Genomic DNA, 18,835 nt, shown 5'->3' on the forward strand with positions numbered 1-18,835 from the left:
CAAGATCTGAAGGTTTTATAAATAGGAGTTCCCCTGCACAAGCTCTCTTGCCTGCCACCATGTAAGACGTGACTGCTCCTCTTTCGCCTTCTGCCATGATTGTGAGGCCTCCCCAGCCATGTGGAACTGTGAGTCCATTAAACCTCTTTCCTTTATAGATTACCCAGTCTTGGATATGTCTTTATTAGCAGCATGAGAATGGACTAATACAGTACTCCAGCTCGGGCAACAGAGCAAGACCCTCTCTCTAATAATAATAATAATAAATAATGATAAATGGTATGGCTTATGGTTCATCGCCAACGATGGAACCACATTTTGATCCTGCATCCGAGTTGCCAGAACTTTCAGGTACCCGTGCAGCAGAGATTTCCCATCTCTGGAATAAAGAGCAGGAGGAGGATGATCACTGCAAAAGCAGCCGGGGGGCCTCACAGGTTCCTACATCCTGGGAGTCTACAGAGAGAAGAAAAGGAAGCTGCGGACTCGCCCCCACCGCTCTGTGAAGGACTCACTGAGTTCTGAAAGCTTCCACAAGTGTCCGGGCAGCCCCTCAGCTTTTCACAGCAGGAAGCGGATATGCAGACAGCCACAGCTCATTGTTGCAGCCTGGCATGTTTCATTAGTGGTTTCACAATCCACACTCTGGCCATCTCTTCCTCTCTGCCTGCGGGGAGACACTGGGGAGGCAAGTTCTGCCCCACAGCCTTGCACCTGAGCTCCGTCTGCTCCACGTTGCCTGAGCTCTGGCTCCCAGGGAGCGTCTGAAAATGCCCTGGCCAGAATCCCTGGGGAGCTGTAGCAATCCTGAATGGAGCCTCATCCCAGAGTTCTCGTGTATTTCATGCAGGTGTGGCTTGAGCACTAGCAGTTTTTAAAGTTCCCTAGGGAATTCTAATGCACAGCCAAACTTGAGAATTGCCCTGTTAATGGATCTTAGTGAATAGAAATAGTATTAACTATCCTTTATGAAGCTGCTTCTGCCTGCCAATGCTTCTTCGCAAATGTCCCAAATCGAGCTCCTTCTGGAGGCCAGGCAGGGTGTGTAATTGGAAGAAGTGGACTGAGGGAGAGACGATAGGGAAAAGCGGGGACTGTGGTGAACTGGGGAACCACGGCCCATCCCAAAGGGGCAGCCACGGCTCAGTGCGGCTGATTGTCAACACCCCAGAAAGCAGCTCCAGTGGGTGAGAGCCTCCTACGAGTTAAGAGAAACAGGAAATTTGAATTTTAATGTGAAATTTGCCAGTTAAAAAATATTAGCAACTCATGGAGATTGGATGGGAGGCGAATCATGCTCCTTGGTTGGGTGGAGCCTGTGGGTGCCCAGTTTGAGGCCCTTGCTTCAGGTCCATTTATTTTTTCTTTGCCGCAATGTCCATGGGAGCTAGATATTTCCTATTCTCTTTTTAGAGGTGAGGAAACAGACTCAGGGAGGTAAAATTGTTTCAAATTTGCTGAGGTAGGCAGAGTAATAGCTCCCAAAGATATCCATGTCCTAATCCCTGCAACCTGTGATGTGCTACCTTCCACGCCAGGGGAATTAAGTGGCAGATAGATTTAGGGTTGCCGATCAGCTGCCTTTAAGAGAGGGAGGTTATCATGGGTTGCTGGGTGGGTCCAGTATAATCACAGGGGTCCTTTAAATGTGGAAAAGGGAGGTAGGAGGGTCTGTGTCAGAATGAGAAAGACAAGACCAGTCTTTCCTGGCCTTGAAGATGGAGGAAGAGGCTATGAACCAAGGAACGCAGGCTTCTAGAAGCCAGAATAGGCAAGAAAATGGATTCTTCCCCGTAACCTCCAGAAGGAATGCAGCCCTGCCAACACTTTGATTTTAGCTCATCTTAGACTTCTGACTTCCAGAACTATAAGAGAATCACTTTGTGCTGTTTTAAGCCACTGAAGTTGTGGCAGTTTACAGCAGCCCCAGGAAATGAACGCACCTACCCAGCTAAATAAGAGACAGTGTCAGGATCTGAACCCAGGCTGTCTGACTGCAGAGCCTGAGCTCTGAGCTAGTCCCTGCACATCTGAAAGTATGGACACACCAGAGGGCCTGGATTTTCTGGTACAACCCTGATCTCAATATCTGCTTCTTTGTAGGAGGATGAGTTTGGGGAAGTATAGCCCTCAGCCTAGGGGACAAGAAGGGGATTTGCTCATCAAGTTGATGTCTACCCAATAGCTGTCGAGCCCCCATGTGGCAAGGACTCTTAGATGGCCCCAGGATCCTTTCTCTCTGTAGTAACAAGCCCCTGAGTGTGAGGTGGAGGCCCAGAACGCACCCTCCATTTCCCACCTCCCTTGTGGTTAGAGATTTGGATAAGGTCCTGTGGCTGGCATCAGGCCACTGGGGGGTACTCTTAGAGGCACGGGGAGGGCCGAGTTGGGGGTGAACCATCCTGGACTATGCAGACAAGGCACCATTTCTGGCACTTGCTGGCACCATTTCTGCCATCTTTTGGCAGCAGCAGGCCAGAGTGGGATCTTAGAAGGGTCAGCAGTCATGGTGGAACGGGGAGGCTGGCATTGAGCCTCTACTAGAAGCTGTCTTTGAAACATCACATCTTTCTCTCCCAGAAGGTCTGTCACTTGGATATTTTCCTTTATTAGTTAAATGAGGTTTGGGTACAAGGGGCAGAAAACAAAACAAGCAGAAATCACAATAGCTTTTTAAAAAAGAAACTGAATTCTCCTGGCATATATTTCTTTCCTATAAAAATGAAGTCTGGGGCAGCATTCCAGAGCCAGGAGGAGGCTCCACAAAGTCTTTAGGGTGACTCATGACTCTGCCATCCTCAAAATTATTGCGTGAGCTCCAGCCATCACATCTTCTTTCCAGCCAGGAAAAAGGAAGGAACAGAGAAGGATGTCCCCTGTTCCTTTGAAGAACACTTGAGAAAACTTCTGCTCACCTCCCTGTGTCACGTGGCCATACCTCACTGCAAGGAAAATGTAGTCTTTATCCTGGGTGGCCTTGCAACCCCCTGAAAACTGGGGGTCTTACAACTAGGGCAAGAGAGGAGAGTGGATACTACTGTAGTCTGCCCGATCAGATCTGTTCCAGCCACACAGGGAGGAGCTGAATGGAACAGCATCATTCCATTTAAGGCAATTGGCTATGCGTTCTCGGACAAGTCACCTAATCCTTCTGGGCCTCTTTTTGCTCATCTGACTAACTAAAATCAGATTACATGGTTTTTAGTGTCTCCTTCAGTAGAATCCTTCTATGGGTCTAAGAATTGTCTCATTTTTAGCCAAAGACCATATCAAGATGTAGAGACACTGGTGGGTACTGCCTGAGTGCGGTATCTTCTGTGTCAGACTGACCAGGCTTCAGGTCCTGAGGGGCCCTGGGAAACATCCTTCCTCCTCTGAGCCGGGTCCCTCCTCCTGGCCAGACTTGGGTGAAGGCTGTGGACGAAATGACTGTAAAGTTCCCAGCTTGCCACTCAGCAACTCCAGCAACGCCAGCAAATTACTAACATTCTATTAATAAAAACGACAGAGGAAATGCACCTGTTTCCTATTGCTGCTGTAACAAATGCCCACAAAGGTAGTGACTCAAACACCGCACATTTATTCCCCTCCAGTTCTGGAGGCCAGAAGCATGAAATGGACTCACAGGGCTGAGGTCAAGGTGTCTGCCGGGCTGTGTTCCTCCTGGTGGCTTTCGGGGAGAGCCCGTTTCCTGCCCACTTGGGTCGCTGGCAGAATTCAGGTCCCAGGGCTGTAGGAATGACCTCTTTGGAGGGTCAGAAATGAGCTCCTGGGATTATATTAGGCAACAGGTTGGATTCAGTTTTAGGAACAGAATTACCATTTGGAAATTATGCTCCAAATTCTGCTAGATCTGAATTTTTTTAAGTAGCCAGTGCAGACACAGAAGGGCAGCTGTGAGCTGGGGTCGCAAGGAAACTTCGGAAAGCCGTGTCCATAGCATCCTCCTTCCGTGGATCCCGAGGAGACCTCTGGGCCCATCTGGGCCTCTCCCTGCCCAGCTTCAGCTGTTGTTGTTTCAGGCCCGCAGGGGGTCCCTGCCTTCCTAGATTGTCTCTGTCCCACTCCCAAGGCCATTCACTCTTTCTGGCACTCATGTCCCCAGACACGCCCCCTCCCACCCAAGGCCCAAGCAAGTGCCTCACAGCCCTGATCCCAGCCGCACCAGAGGACAGAGTGGAATCTGGGAGTTAAACACCAAATGGCCAAGGGTGGTTTTCTGCTGAGACCTAGAGCCAAGGGGGCCATCAGCACCCGTTCTCTGAAGGCGGCTGGGAGCAGATCCAGGGCAGTTGAGCAGGTGGACTTTGGCGTCACCTTGCCCAGGCTCAAATCCCAGCTCCACCTTTGAGCTGTGTGACCTGGGGTATGTTGCTTAACTTCTCTGTGCCTTGCTTTTGACATTTGTAAAAGGTGGATCATGATGGCATTTTCCTCCCAGGACAGGTATGAAGATTACAGACAAAATCAATCCAACATCATTGGTATAAACCGCTTGGTTTAAGGGGTGCCCGGGACATCCACAGGGGCTCTGGTAACTGTGATTCCTGTTATGACCATGACAGGTTACTGCAGAACGCCCCACCCAGCTCCCACCCCAGTTGTATAGGCTGTGGGCTCCGCTTGACCATGTGTGTTGTGGGGAAGGAGACCCTGTTTTCTCCTGCGTTTGCAGTCCCATTCTCTTTCCTAAGGATTCCTTTTCCTTCTTTTTTTTTTTTTTCTTGAGTCAGAGTCTTGTTCTGTCGCTCAGGCTGGAGTGCAGTGGTGCGATCTTGGCTCACTGCAACCTCTACCTCCTGGGTTCAAGCGATTCTTCTGCCTCAGCCTCCCAAGTAGCTGGGACTACAGGCATGTGCCACCACACCTGGCTAATTTTTGTATTTTTAGTAGAGACAGGGTTTCACCATGTTGGCCAGGATGGTCTCGAACTCCTGACCTCAAGTGCTCTGCCCTCCTCAGCCTCCCTTCTGTTTTCCTTTTACAGCCCTTCTGAGATGTCTCTTCTTCGGCGTTTCATTCACTCCCTGCGGCACCCTGGATGCCTGTTCACAGCTCGGTCCAGATTTCTAGAGCTGCTTTTAAAGGGTAGCTGCCACCCAGTGTTGCTCCTTGTAATTCCCAGGTCCCCTTGCAGCCACAGTGAGCTTGTCCCCATTCTATAGACGGCAATAATCATAATAGTATTAGTAACGATGATACGAAACATTTGCTTACCACTAATTAAATACGAGGGTCTGTACTAAGCCGGTGTCCCTGTATTATCTCATTTCAAGATCTCCAGGGTCACAGAGGCAGCCTGTTTCCAGAGAGAGTAACTGAGGCATGGAGAGAGGATGAGGAAATGAAGCTGGGAGACAGTGACTAGCTTGGTGTTCCTTACAAATGGGAGGTGGTGGCTGGAATAGGCCAGGCTGACCTGACTCAGAGTCCAGCTCTAACTTCTGTCACTGGATTTAAACGGGATTCTGGAGTTTTAATTTTCCCCAAGCAGACACTTCCTCCTTAACGTCACGATTTCCACACCTGCTGGACACATTTGGAGGTGGACAGAGATGAGGCAAAATTAAACTTTTTTGAGTTGAGTCTGGTTATTCTGGGTAGAGGATCTTGCAAAACCACCTTGCTTTGCTAGGAGAGACTTTGGTCGTGAAAGATAAATGTTCTGCTGTCTAAATCAGAGGTAGGACGCCCCATGCTGTGAATTGTGCTGCTTAGAAATATTGCTGGTTATTGGGTTGCTTTTAACAATTTGGTAAGGAATTTAAATCCCACATCAAATAAATGAATTGCTATTAGTTTACAAGAATGGTCTTGGATTTCCACTTCTTTCTAAATAAAGCCTCAGGAAGACAAAAGGGACATGGGGAAATTGCAGGTTAATTTTTTGGTGTGCTCATAAAATTCCAGGACGCATGCAAATGAGGGCAAAGATGGTCACAAGGATAAGAGCTTAAACTCTCTGAGAGCCTGCCACTGCCAACTCACTTTAAAAAATCAAATATATGAAAACAATAAACTTTATAACATAGCTACGGTAAATGGAAAACACGATCATTTGCCAACAACAGTAATAAAAATAATGATCATGATTAGTTACATATTTTGAGCATTTACTCTGTGGCAGGCACAGATGTAATGTTTTAAAACTGATGTTATCCAAATTAGCTGGGCACGGTGGCCCACGCCTGTAATCCCAGCTACTTGGGAGGCTGAGGCAGGAGAATTGCTTGGAACCCAGGAGGCAGAGGTTGCAGTGAGCCGAGATTGTGCCACTGCACTCCAACCTGGGCAACAGAGCAAGACTCTGTTTCAAAAAACAAAACAAAACAAAAATCTGACGTTATCCTTTGAAGCTGGTACCATTGTTTCCATTTTACAGATAAAGAAAATGAGGTTAAATTCTTCTTCCAGTATGTTAACAATAGGGGTATCCAATGAAGACATGAAACTTGCTTCACCCATTTTTTCATTTTTTCACCCATATCCTCCTCCTTTCTTCTAATTTCACCTATTTTCATCCTTAAAAGTTTAGAAACTTGACCCAGCAGCACCCTCCTAGCCTAGGCTGGTGAACACCCTGTTCCTCACCCATCTTTTAGCTCCGAAGTGCCCACCACACCATGCCCATTGGTTAATGCAGCCTTCCCCATTGCAGTCCTACTAAGGAGGGCTGGGACAGGACCCACTCTCCGCCTTCCCAGTGTGGGGCACAGAGTGGGTTCTCAGCAGACACTTGCCGAACAAATGAACGAGGGAATCAGTGAATTAATGAATGAATAAAGCAAATGCAGAAGTAAATTCAGATTCAAAATCCACCAGAGGTGTTTCGCTACGATTTCAGTGGTCCCTGTCTTTGGTTTAGTAGTGATGTGTCTTTTTGAGGCCCTAAACTACTTTCCTAAAATGAGGCTATTAGGGAGTGGCAACCCTGGACCTCCCCCAGGGACTGTTGCAGGGATTAAACCAGTTAATATGCTAGTGTATCAGAACAGTGCCTGACCCAGCACAAACGCCCAAAAATGTTAATAACAGTAATAATAATATTTATTATTTTATTTTATTTTATTTTTTTGAGATGGAGTCTCGCTATATCACCCAGGCTAGAGTACAGTGGCGTGATCTTGGCTCATTGCAACCTCCACCTCCCGGGTTCAAGGGATTCTCCTGCCTCAGCCTCCCAAGTAGTTGGGATTACAGGTGTGCACCACCACGCCCAACTAATTTTTGTATTTTTGTAGGTTTTTTTTTTTTTTGAGACGGAGTCTCGCTGTTGTCGCCTGGGCTGGCGTGCAATGTCGTGATCTCGGCTCACTGCAACCTCCGTTTCCTGAGTTCCAGCAATTCTCCTGCCTCAGCCTCCCGATTACCTGAGATTACAGGCACCTGCCACCATGCCCAGCTAATTTTTGTATTTTTAGTAGAGATGGGGTTTCACCATGTTGGACAGGTTGGTCTCGAACTCCTGACCTCAGGTGATCTGCCCACCTCAGCCTCTCAAAGTGCTGGGATTGTAGGTGTGAGCCACTGCGCCTGGCCTATTATAATTTTATATATGAGATATATGATATCTACCTATCATTACCATTTAAGACAAGTGATACAGGTTTCCCATGTACTGTAGCACTGTGAGATTTTATTTTAAAATAAATGCATTCGATTTTAAAAAGTGAGTTGGAAATAAGTAAATATCGGTGCGAGTGAATCCTAGATAGGATCCCAATCCCGAGGTGGTGTTCAACCCCTGGGGGTAGGACCTCAGGTGAAGGGTTACTCAATTTGGGGCAGCTTCCCTAATGATTGTGCCATATGCATGGCTGGCAGCATGGATGTCAGTGTGGGGAGGCCCAGGCCCTTGGAGGAGGCTGAAGCAGCCTTGTCTGGGACCCCAGGTGCGCCTTCAGCCATCTTCCCCACAGCCCCTTCTCTGAGCGCGCAGCCTTCACCCCAGACCCGGGCTGGTATTTTTAGCACACAGGAACCCTGCACGGCCCTGTACACTCTGACCAAATTTAGAAATCTCAAGAGATCTTTGCTTTTCTACGCCTTCAGAAGGAGCAATGAATGAAAAGGCTCCCAGCCTCCAGTTTAGCGAGAGCAAACCCTCCTGTTTGCAGGGCTGTCTCTGGTAGGGAACCCCAAGCTTTACTGTGCAGTGAAAAAAAGCCAGGTGCAGAATCCTGTGTGTGTTTTGGGTCTACGGCAGCAAACGCAAAGCAACCCCTGCACCGTGCACGTGTGTCTGAGTCAGCACAGCCAGCAGTGGGGCGTGGAAGGAGCCCCCCGCAAGTGGGGGAGGAAGGGGCTGTGGAGGTGATTACCTCATGCTCATGCAGGGCTGAATATTACCATTTCCCCTGTTAAACAAGTGTGTATTACTTCCGAAATCTGACAACCCCAAGCACCAAAAGGTTTAAAAATATCTCAAGATTGTAAAGCCTCCGACAGAATGCTGAAACGGGATTGCACAGTTGACCAGGAGCTTCTGAGGTTGTGGCGGACCCTCCATGTTTCTGACTGCCGGACAGTCACAGCCCTCTCTTCCCTAATGCCACCAGATGTTCCCTGGGACACCTGCCCCCAGCTCTGGTCCACACAATGCTGCCCTCCGCCTCCAGACCCAGGGGAGGGGAGTGGCCAGGGCCGGCCAAGTCGAGCACTGTATGGCCCCTGGTTCAGGACATCGCTGGGACCCAGAGGCCGGAGATCTTCTGTTGGGATCTCCAAGGATCCCCTGGGACCCCCTGGGACTATTGTCCACCTCTGTGCCACCAGGAGAGGAGAGCCCCACTAAGATTGGAGTGACACCAGAAGGTGCAACCAAGAGCAGGCAGGGAGAACACAGAGTGCAGGCGCTGCCTGAGCCCCTGCCCTGGGCTGTGTCGGGGGAGCTACTGTGGAACTTTCTGTCTATGCAGGCTCAGCAGGCTGCAGTGTGTGCCACCCGGCTCCTACCGGTGAACCTACAAACGCTGATGGCTAGATTATTTGCATATGTGTTGTTAAATATGGCCAATATTAAAATTAAATGGTACAAACATGTAATTAAAGGAATTATATTAAAAACAGAGTTAATAGCTCCTCAGGACACATCACTCCCTAATTAGCATACTGCACTTCATCACTCCCTAATTAGCATACTGCACTTCACCATGCCCCAGGCTCTTGGGGTGCCACCTCTGCTTCATTTGGGGGAAGGAAATGCTTTAGGTCTGGATGTGCATTCCTGTGCATCCTCTGGATAGCAGGAAATCTGCCAGCATGGAAATGGGCAAAGGCTACAAACAGGGGTCCCCCCAAAGCCATTGCTTCCCAGCATGCCTCTGAAAGAAGCCCTGTAACACAGGCAGGGGGGGCACCTGCTCTGCAGGACCCTAAGCAACAGGAAGGAAACAGGAAGGAGAAGGGGAGGAGAGGGGGAGAGGTGAAGGAGTGGGGAAGGAGAGGTCTTCGGCATACTTATGGTGAAAACCACATTTTCTCTTCCCCATTTCCCTGGTAGCTAGGAAGCGCATTCAATTAACGTGTATTGATTGGCTTGAGGAAATCAGGCTCCCAGAAGTCTAGGGCCTTGCCTAAGGTCACCTAGTGGTGGAGCAGGAACTGGGACACAGTTTTAATTTGACTCCGGAGCCCTGGACTGGCCTTGCAATCGGCGCTTCTTGTGCAGTGCTCACGGACACCTCAGCTGAATGAAGGCCCTGCAGGTGGCTGGACAGAAACACCCTGTAGCCCACATCCCTCACATTCAAGGCTTCTGTTTTGAGCACTCATTTCTAAGTGGCTTGCAACCTTGCAAGATGACTTGTGGAAGTACATGGGCACAATACTTAAAAACATAGAGTCGCGAGTTGAGGCAGGTCTGCCCTTTCCAGTTATTTTCCAATCCTTCTGATTACAAAGAGGTTTCTTATTTAGGGGTGAGCCTGACTTTCACACTCAGGCAGGCTCCACCGGCAGTCTCCTGTGTCCCAGTCTCCAACAGAAGTTAAAGACATGAGGAGGGTTCAATGCATTCACTTTGGGGGATCCCTCCTACTTATTAAGAAAATGATTTTCCATTTTTGGTAACAGTAGAGTTTTCTTTTAAAATTATTTAAGTAAATTTGGGGAGCAAATGCTACAGATAGTTATGGAAGGCATCCTGAGCTGATGGGCAGTTGTTGGATTTGATGGGAAACCGGGGTCCAATTCAATTTCCCAGAGAACCCGAGGCCTGGTGCAGGCAGGGAGGGTCAAGGAAGGGAGGAGCCCAGGGTCTGGCCCTCAGCCCCACTCAGGGAATGCAGCTGCCTCAGAAAATGCTGGCTTTCATATGTCAGGGACAAAAGGGACCCTTTTTTCTCCCCTTTTTTTAGTTAGAAGGAAAGCTTTGAGCCATATATAAAGACAGGCTCGCTGACTTATGGGAAAGTGGGCTTCTCTGCTGTCATTTCCTAGCTGGTATGCTTTAGCTCTGTGTCCCCACCCAAATCTCATCTTGAATTATACTCCCATAATTCCCACGTGTTGTGGGAGGGACCCAGTGGGAGATAATTTGAATCATGGGGGCAGTTTCCCCCATACTGTTCTCCTGGTAGCGAATAAGTCTCATGAGATCTGATGGTTTGATCAGGGGTTTCCGCTTTTGCATCGTCCTTATTTTCTCTTGCCGCCGCCAAGTAAGAAGTGTCTTTCACCTCGCGCCATGATTCTGAGGCCTCCCCAGCCATGTGGAACTGTTAAGTCCAATTCAACCACTTTTACTTTCCAGTCTCGGGTATGTGTTTATCAGCAGTGTGAAAACCGACTAATACACTAAATGTCATGTGTCTGGAAGTGCGAACGATCCCTAAATAGGTGAGAATCATGTGTTTCTGCTACACTCTGTTTCAGCAATGCAAGTCTTAGGATGGATTAGATCAACCTTAAGTAATAAGAACAAACCCAGTCTTCAGAAAACTTTTGCGGGTTCCAATAGCATTTACTACGGGGCCTGGTGAAACATGAGCTTTGTTTCATCCGGCTGCTGCTTTGAGGGAGGATGGAGCAGAGCAGGAGGGGGCATGGCTCCAGACAGGTCGGGAACATTCTCAGAGCTGGGCCCCTGGATGACCCTCTCCTGGTCAACACAAATACAGACCCCCACCCTGGCAAGAGGGGAGAGGCACTGCCATGATTTCAGTTTGTCTTCTGTCCGGTTCTGGCGACCTCTCAACAGTACTGTGGTCCTTGGGGCATGTGCACTGGGAGTGGGGGGCTTTTCGCTCCCCTCTGAGGAGATTCTTTCTCCCCCCAGTGTTGATTCATTCTCATTTCATTAAACTTCAAGTTTTAAAAATGAGAACTGTCCAACCCAAGTGTCCATCAATAGATAAACAGTTAAATAAAATGTGATCCCCCTCATGCAAAGGAAAATTATTCACCCTTAAAAAGGTAAAAAAATTCTGACACAGGCTATAGCATGGATGAACCTCAATAAATTGTGCTCAGTGAAATAACCCAGGCACATAGAGTAGTGAAATTCATAAGGGATGGGAAGGAGAATGGAGGTCTCCAGGGGCTGGGTGGACGGGGATAGGGAGTTAATGTTTAATGGGGGCAGAGTTTCAGTTTGGCAAGATGAAAAGAGTTCTGGAGATGGGAGTACAACAAGGGGAATGTGCCTAACACCCATGAACTGTACTTATCATGGCTAAGATGGCCAATTTTTTTTCTTTTTTTTTAAGGCAGAGTCTTGCTCTGTCACCCAGGCTGGAGTGCAGTGGCGTGATCTTGGCTCAATGCAAGCCTCACCTCCTGGGTTCACGCCATTCTCCTGCCTCGGCCTCCTGAGTAGCTGGGACTACAGGCACCCACCACCACCCCCAGCTAATTTTTTTGTTTTTTTTTAGTAGAGACGGGGTTTCACTGTATTAGCCAGGATGGTCTCGATCTCCTGACCTCGTGATCTGCCCGCCTCGGCCTCCCAAAGTGCTGGGATTACAGGCTTGAGCCACCGCGCCCGGTAAGATGGCCAATTTTATGTGTATCTTCCTACCACTTACAAAAAGGATACCATCAAGAGCAGTGGAAGTCTGTTTGCCAGCGTGCTGGGTCCTAACAAAAGACCCCACTGACTTCAGTCCTACCCAGTTTGCTCACTGCAGCCTGCTCTGGGCTCTGATGTTCATCATGGCTTGGAGTTGCTTCCCCCGACAGAGTACAGAGTAGCTGAAAGTCCACTGTTAGCAGGTTATTGGAGGAGAGCACTTACCAGCGGCCCGCCTCTGCTGACTGCTGTGCCAGGCTGTGTGAAGCACTGTACTCCCATTCTCAACACAGCCACAGAGGACAGCCTGTGGTCACCCCTGGGGAACAGCAGACAGCCGAGGCTCTGACGGGCTGTCCAGAAAGTGGCAAGGAAAAAGAGAAAATAATGCAACTACATAAATAATAACATTACATGTAAGTGGTCCAAATATACCAACTGAAACACAAAGATGGTTGGACTGGATGAAAAAGAAACTGTATAAATAATAAACACCTATTTTAAATATGAAGATATGTCATTTAAATAGAATAGAAATAAGTAAATATAAGTATATAGAGAGTAAAGAGAAAATAACCAGAATAAAGAAATAGAAATTTTAAAACATGTCCTCAATCCGATAAAGAGTACCTACAAGGGTACTTGATATGATTTTGATTTTCTTCAATTTATTGAGACTTGTTTTGTGGCTTATCATATGGTCTGTCCTGGAGAATGTTCCTTGTGCTGGTGAAGAGTGTATATTCTGCAGTTGTTGGGTAGAGTGTCCTGTAAATAGCTGTTAAGTCCATTTGTTCTGGGGTATAGTTTAAGTCCATTGTTTCTTTGCTGATTTTCTTTCTTGACGACATGTCTAGTGCTGTCAGTGGAGTACCGAAGTCCCCTACTACTATTTTGTGTTGCCATCGATCTCATTTCTTAGGTCTAGTAGTAATTGTTTTATGAATTTGGGAGCTCCAGTGTTAGGTGCATATATATTTAGAATTGTGATATTTTCCTGTTGGACTCATCCTTTTACCATTATATAATGTCCCTCTTTGTCTTTTTTTTCCCCACTGTTGTTGTTTTTAAGTCTGTTTTGTCTGACATAAGAATAGCTACTCCTGCTTACTTTTGGCTTCCATTTGCATGGAATATCTTTTTCCACCCCTCTACCTTAAGTCCTATGTGTTAGGTGAGTCTCTTGAAGACAGCAGATACTTGGTTGGTAGATTTTTAGCCAGTCTGCCATTCTGTATCTTTTAAGTGGAGTATTTAGGCCATTTACATTCAAGAAGAGCCTGCATAGCCAAAGCAATACTAAGCAAAAAGAACAACTCTGGAGGCACACATTACATAGTCTTCAAACTATACTACAAGGCCATCCTTATCAAAACAGCATGATTCTGGTATAAAAACAGGTATGTAGACCAATGTAATGTAACAGAGAATCCAGAAATAAAGTCCAGTACTTAAAGCCAACTGATCTTTGACAAATCAAACAAAAATATAAAGTGGGGAAAGGACACCCTATTCAACAAATGGTACCGGCTTAATTGGCAAGCCACATGTAGAAGAATGAAACTGGACCCTCATCTCTCACCTTATACAAAAATCAACTCAAGATGGATCAAAGACTTAAATCTAAGGCCTGAAACCATAACAATTCTAGAAGATAATATTGGAAAAATTCTTCTAGACATTGGGTTGGGCAAAGAGTTCATAACCAAGAACCCAAAAAGCAAATGCAACAAAAACAAAAATAAATAGATGGGACTTAATTAAACCAAGAAGTTTCTGCACAGAAAAATAAATAATCAGCAGAGTAAACAGGCAACCCACATAGTGGGAGAAAATATTTGTAAACTATGCGTGTGACAAAGGACTAATATTCAGAATCTACAAGGAACTCAAACAAATCAGCAAGAAAAAAACAAATGATCCCATCAAAAAGTGGGTAAAGAATATGAATAGACAATTCCCAAAAAAATATATAAATGGCCAACAAACAGATGACAAATGCTCAGCGTCACTAATTATCAGAGAAATACAAATTGAAACCACAATGAGATGCCACCTTACTCCTGCAAGAATGGCCATCATTAAAAAATAAAAAAAATAGATGTTGGTGTAAATGTGGTAAAAAGGGAACACTTTACTGCTGGTGGGAGTGTAAACTAGTATAACTAGTATGGAGAATCCTTAAAGAACTAGAAGTAGAACTACCATTTGATCTAGCAATCCCAGTACTAGGTATCTACCCAGAGGAAAAGAAGTCGTTATATGAAAAAGACACTTGCACATGCATGTTTATAGCAGCACAATTTGCAACTGCAAAAATATAGAACTGGCCTAAATGCCTATCAACCAATGAGTGAATAAACAAAATGTGGTATATACAGCCATTAAAAGGAATGAAATAATGGCATTCAGAGCAACATGGATGGAGTTGGAGACCATTATTCTAAGGGAAGTAACTCAGGAATGGAAAACCAAATACCGTTATGTTCTCACTTATAAGTGGGAACTAAGCTATGAGGACACAAAGGCATAAGAATGATACAATGGTCTTTGGGGACTCGGTCGGGGGGAAGGGTGGAAGAGGAGTGAGGGATAAAGGACTCCGTATTGGGTACAGTGTACACTGCTCAGGTGATGGGTGCACCAAAATCTCAGAAACCACCACCAAAGAACTCATCCATGAAACCAAAAATCACCTCTTCCCCAAAAACTCTTGAAATAAAATGTAAAAAAGAGTACCTACAAAAACTTACAGCTAGCATCATACTTAATGGCAAAAAAACTCAATGATCTTCCTCTAAACTGGAAACAAGGCAAAGATGTCCGCTCACAGCACTCCTATTCAACATCATGTCCGAGGTCCTAGCAAGTGCCATATGGCAAGAAAATTAAAACAGACACATACAGTTTGGAAACGGAAACATAAAACAGTCTCTATTTGCAGATGGCATGATTATCTATATAGAAAACCCCAAGGAATCTACAAATAAACAATTTCAACTCACATGTGAGTTTAGCCAGGCTTCAGGTTACAAGGTCAATGAACAAAAATTAACTATACTAGCACCAAAAAATTGGAAATTGAAATTGCAAAAACAGTACGATTTATTTATTTATTTATTTTTAAATAAAAAACTTGTATTTACTTAGAAGCATTCAGAATGTCAACAAAACAGCTGCTACTTTTTTTATTTTGAGAATTACAGAGTGGTATTCAGTTAACAGAACAATTACTTCGTATAAGCTGCATCAGAGAAAACTGAAGATGAAAAAACTACCATCCCCATATATAACTAATTTGTGCTGTGCACCAACAAGAACCTGCTTTAAATTTCCATGCCAATTTACAACCCCCATACTGTACCAGGCAAGGTTAGTGGTTATTGAAAATACCACCAGGACAGGGCTATCTAAAGACACATTTGGTAGTGTGTTAACCATACAGAAAAAGACATTGTACAGTTTAAAAACAAATCTTACACAGCCTTACATTTCAATTTTTTTCTTTAAAAGGAGTGAGTTGTGTACAGGGGTGTTAAATGCTTTATAGACAAGAAAAAAACTGCGCTAGAACCAACTTATTCATCATCATCATCATCTTCTTCATCTTCATCTTCTTCATCTTCCTCCTCCTCCTCATCCTCTTCATCTTCCTCATCTTGCTCCTCTTCCTTCTTTTTCTTGCTTTTTTTCAGCCTTGACAGCTCCCTTTTTTGCTGCATCAGGCTTTCCTTTAGCTCGATATGCAGCAATATCCTTTTTGTATTTTTCCTTCAGCTTCGCAGCCTTCTTTTCATAAGGCTGCTTGTCATCTACAGCAGTGTTATTCCACATCTCTCCCAGTTTCTTCGCAACATCACCAATGGACAGGCCAGGATGTTCTCCTTTGATTTTTGGGCGATACTCAGAGCAGAACAGGAAGAAGGCTGAAGGAGGCCTCTTGGGTGCATTGGGATCCTTGAACTTCTTTTTTGTCTCCCCTTTGGGAGGGATATAGGTTTTCATTTCTCTTTCATAAAGGGCCTTGTCCGCCTTCGCCATATCCTCAAATTTTCCTTTCTCTTTAGCAGACATGGACTTCCACGTCTCTGAGCACTTCTTAGAAAACTCTGAGAAGTTGACTGAAGCATCTGGGTGCTTCTTCTTATGCTCCTCCCGACAAGTTTGCACAAAAAAATGCATATGATGACATTTTGCCTCTCGGCTTCTTAGGATCTCCTTTGCCCATGTTTAGTTATTTTTCCTTAGTGAGGCACAGTCGCCCAGTGTCCGTCCGGCTCTCACTTGCCCCGGCGCTGTCTCTATGGAGCTCAATGTACTGCAATGGCTAACAGTATGATTTATAACAGCACTCTCCCCAAAGGAAAATCCATGACAAACTTTGATACAGATCCAACATCTGTGCAAGACGTCTACAATAGATATAAAAAGATGATGAAAGAAATCAAAGAAGGCCTAAATGATTGGAGGGATACACTCTTCTGTTCACGGATTGGGAGACTCAGTATTGTTAAAGTGTAAAATTCTTTCCAAATGGATCTAGAAATTCATTCCCCCAAAGATCTCAGCAACATTTTCTTTTTGCATAAATTCACAAGTGGATTTGAAAATTTAGATGGAAAGGCAAAGGATTCAGAATCACCAAAAACAACTTTAGAAAAGAAGAACAAAGCTGGAGGACTTGCATTATCTGAGTTTGAGGCTGACTATATGCTGTCATCATCAAGACAGCCTGGTTCTGATGAAGGACTAGCTTGGGAAAGAATGGAGCTAAAACGCCCACACATGTGGCCAATACTATTTTTTTTTTTTTTTTTTTGAGACGAAGTCTCACCGTAGTCTAAGCTGGAGTGCAGCAGCGTGATCTTGGCTCACGACAACCTCCGCCTCCATGGTTCAAGCCGTTCTCATGCCTCAGCCTCTGAGTAGCAGGGACTACGGGTGTGCGCCGACACACCCAGCTAAGTTTTTGTATTTTGGTAGAGATGAGGTTTCACCATGTTGCCCAGGGTGCTCTCAAACTCCTGAGCTCAGGCTATCTGTCCGCCTCGGCCTCCCAAAGTGCTGGGATTACAGGCGTGAGCCACTGTGCCTGTCAATACATTTTAACACAACTGCAAAGAGAAGTCAAGGGACAAGGGATAGTTTTTAAAATAAATGGTGCTAAAACAATACATCAACCATGTGCGGAAAAGCGAACCTTGATCCACACCTTGGGTCATAAGCGCTATTTGGCTCAAAATGAATCACAGACTTAAATGTAAAACATAACATTATAAAACTTCTAGAAGTAAACCTGGGAAAAGACCTTCGTGACCTTGAGTTATGGAAAAGATTTCTTAGATATGACATCAAAAGAATGATTCATTGGCCAGGCGCGGTGGCTCACACCTGTAATCCCAGCACTTTGGGAGGCCACGGTGGGTGGATCACAAGGTCAGGAGATCGAGACCATTCTAGCCAACACGGTGAAACCCCGTCTCTACTAAAAATACAAAAAATTAGCCGGGCGTGGTGGCAGGCACGGTGGCGGGTGCCTGTAGTCCCAGCTACTCGGGAGGCTGAGGTAGGATAATGGCGTGAACCCGGGAAGCAGAGCTTGCAGTGAGCCGAGATCATGCCACTGCACTCCAGCCTGGGCAACAGAGCAAGACTCTGTCTCAAAAAAAAAAAAAAAAAGAAAGAATGATTCATCAAAGAAAAACAGCAGATAAATTAGACTTCATCAAAATTGAAAAAAAATTTTGCTGTTTGAAAGACACCATTAAGTGAATGAACAGACAAGACACAGACTGGAAGAAAATATTTACAAAACATATGTCTGATAAAGAACTTGTGTCCAGAATACATAAATAACTCTCAAACAACCCAGAGTATAAAATGTCAAAAGCTATGAACAGGCACCTCACAGAAACCATCTGCAGATGGCAAAGAAGCATGTGAAAAGATTTTCCAAATCATTGGCTATTAGTGAAATGCAAATTAAAACTGCAGTGAGATGTCACTACATGCGTAGTAGAAAAGCTAAAATTAAAAACAAAAACAAGGCCGGGCACAGTGGCTCACGCCTGTAATCCCAGCACTTTGGGAGGCCAAGGTGGGCGGACCACGAGGTCAGGAGATCGAGAGCATCCTGGATAACATGGTGAAACCCTGTCTCTACTAAAAACACACACCAAAAAAAAAAAAAAAAAAAAAATTAGCCGGGCGTGGTGGTGGGCTCCTGTGGTCCCAGCTGCTTGAGAGGCTGAGGCAGGAGAATGGCGTGAACCTGGGAGGCAGAGCTTGCAGTGAGCCGAGATCACAGCCACTGCACTCCAGCCTGGGAGGCAGAGCCTGACTCTGTCTCAAAATAAATAAATAGAAAAATAAATAAATAAGTAAAATAAAAATAAAAATGAAAACAAAAGTGTGACTGGGCGTGGTGGCTCACGCCTGTAATCCCAGCACTTTGGGAGGCCGAGGCCGGTAGATTACTTAAGATCAGGAGTTCAAGATCAGCCTGGCCAACATGGTGAAACCCCATCTCTACTAAAAATACAAAAATTGGCTGGGCGTGGTGGCACACACTTGTAGTCCCAGCTACTCGGGAGGCTGAGGCAGGAGAATTGCTTGAACCCGGGAGGCAGAGGTTGCAGTCAGCAGAGCTCACGCCACTGTACTCCAGCTTGGGTGACAGAATGAGACTCTGTCAAAAAAAAAAAAAAAAGAAAGCCTGACAATGCCAAGTGGTGGCGAATATTTCTGATGGGGCAGTGGGCATGCTCGAACCTTGCTGGTGGGAGTGCAGAGTGGTGCATTCACGTCAGAAGACGGTTTGGCAAT

At 45.8% G+C, this 18,835-nt stretch overlaps 1 pseudogene; it reads right to left on the reverse strand.

The window, feature by feature from the left end:
• Positions 1-15,274: 15,274 nt before the first annotated feature.
• Positions 15,275-16,309, reverse strand: LOC100436234 (high mobility group protein B1-like; annotated as a pseudogene).
• Between the last annotated feature and the right edge of the window lie 2,526 nt (positions 16,310-18,835).

This window comes from Pongo abelii, chromosome 21, assembly GCF_028885655.2.
Source record: "Pongo abelii isolate AG06213 chromosome 21, NHGRI_mPonAbe1-v2.0_pri, whole genome shotgun sequence".
In the NCBI taxonomy this organism is placed as follows: domain Eukaryota; kingdom Metazoa; phylum Chordata; class Mammalia; order Primates; family Hominidae; genus Pongo; species Pongo abelii.